General features: G+C 42.4%; 1 pseudogene; it reads right to left on the reverse strand.

The window, feature by feature from the left end:
- Positions 1–368: 368 nt before the first annotated feature.
- LOC123059685 (50S ribosomal protein L18-like) lies at positions 369–712 on the reverse strand (annotated as a pseudogene).
- Positions 713–2,260: the final 1,548 nt, after the last annotated feature.

Consider the following 2,260-nt stretch of genomic DNA (forward strand, 5'->3'; position numbering starts at 1 on the left):
TATCTCCTAAAAGAAACACGATCTTAAGGTTTAGCATCCATTAACAGTAAACAATTTGCCAGAAAAACAACAATCAGTTCTCAAAGAGAAAAGGAATGATCAAGAAGATTCTCCAATGCAAGTGCTACAACAGATTATCAGGTTGTTGATCCAAGTGCTACAACACATTATCAGGTTGTTGATCCAGGTGCTACACCATATTATTAGGCTGATTCCCTACAACACAGTCCTTTTATTGACCCTAGGGTACTGGACAACGTTCGTTTAGCGTCGAATTCATAAACACAAAAGTTGCTATGAATCAGTCCAAACAACAGAAATACAGCTAAGACTACGCAAATGCTAAGCCAAGCTCTATGTTTTCACCATCACAACAGCTTGACACCAGCTTCTCTAACAGAATCTATAACAGCCTTGACTTTCCCATGGTACTTCAGCTCTCTCTTCATGTGGATGGACACGGCAGGTATCCCCTTGAGCAGCAGGCACTTGCCCAGCAACTTCCCAATCTTTGCGGTGGCAGAGACGTCGTGGGTCGACTCCAAGTTCGGTCTCAGCAGCTTCTCATGTGAGCTCGCAGAACACGCGACGATTGCTGTTGGGGTATGGATCACTTGGGCGGTCACATACTTGTTCGAGATTGCATCCTCAAAAGGCACGGCTTGAGAAAACCGACGATTCTAGCTGCTCTGTCTGGTGGAGGGATCACCATTGTTGTTGGTTTCTCTGTAGCAATGTAACAAGCAGCACATATTAGTCAATTGACAATGTGAATAACATTTCAATTTACCAAATCATAACCTTGTGGCCATAGTGACAAAGCAACAATCTATACACCAGTTTTGATTTACCAGCAATCGATGTCAAAAATCAGGATACATAAGGCGCTGGGGAATACAATATTAATGCAAATGCTAAACAATGCATAAAACAAATTCTTGCTTCTGGCATAGACAGGGGAGAGGCAGTGCATGAAAAAGTAATGATCTTAAAAAGGAAAATGAAACAAATATTGGTTGTAGAATCAGAGTAAAGTTGCCTGCTAAGTTTCCCTAAAAAATGGTTGCCTGCTAAGTAGATAACATGATACTGAATTAGCTTTGCAACCACACCATTGTGACAAGGAGTTATACCAAGAAACTCCCATAACCTTTTGCTTATACACAATGCTCCTAGCTAATAGTAGGTAAAGAATCTTGATCTGCACGGTTGCATATTAGGTGTGTTTGATTTGAGCGCAACCCAGAAGATACAAAAAAATTGGCTAGCCAAAATACTGGATATGGTTTTGGTTGTCCATGTTCTGGCCTATGCTGGGAAGGAAGTACACTCGGAGTCGCCAAAGGAGCATGGGCATGTAGAGAGGTTGGCAACCATGTAGTTGCCTATGAGAGTGTACTAATTTGGGCACTGTGACATCATGAGCAAGAAATGATGTGGTTAATTTAGACCCAAATAGCCTGGAAAATGTAGCTATGAGAATTGTGTTCTAGTTGATATGCATCTTTTACAGATAATGCAGAAGCAGTGACTCAATTGACATACAGAAAACTACCAAATGAAGTTGTCAACCTTGATTCAGAATACTTAGCGCCAAACAAACCAACAACAAATTTAGATGGTTCAATGAGAGGAAGCTCAATGACACTGTCTTTCAGGTATGATGATCAGCCAGTTTTATACTGGTCAGCTTCAGCAAGATGATAGGAATATCACACCATGAAATTCATATTTCATCCAAATTATCTAGAGTGGAAATATCTAATGACTAAGAAGGAATATTTATGCATTCATGAGTCAGAAACAGAGCGACTTGTCCCAGAAAGAACTCAAAGTTTTTCAGAGTGCTTCATAGCATTGAAGCAGGAACCCGAAGCTGGAAAGGATCATCACTGAGTGAAGCTAGACCTTCCTATGCCCCAGCAATGCTAGGCTCCTATAAACATCAGTACTGAATAGTACGAATTCCAGCTCAAGATTTTTCAAATAAAAACATGGTGATTAAGTATGCAGAAACTGAATCAAATGTGCAGACCTAAATATGACAATCGCTGATACTTAAATTTCGGGCTATATCAAATTAACAGCTGCAGAGCCAAAGATCGAACCCATCCGGGGAGCGACCTCCACTGCTCCTGCGCCTCCGACCTCGCGCTCTCCTCGCTGCCAGACCGGGTGCAACCGCTGCTCCTCTCCCTCCCTTCCTCAGCCAAGATCCGCTTCCCCCGCGGCACGGGCGTCAACTTCGTCGCCGTCGACC

This window comes from Triticum aestivum, chromosome 3A (assembly GCF_018294505.1).
Source record: "Triticum aestivum cultivar Chinese Spring chromosome 3A, IWGSC CS RefSeq v2.1, whole genome shotgun sequence".
NCBI classification, from domain to species: Eukaryota; Viridiplantae; Streptophyta; class Magnoliopsida; order Poales; family Poaceae; genus Triticum; species Triticum aestivum.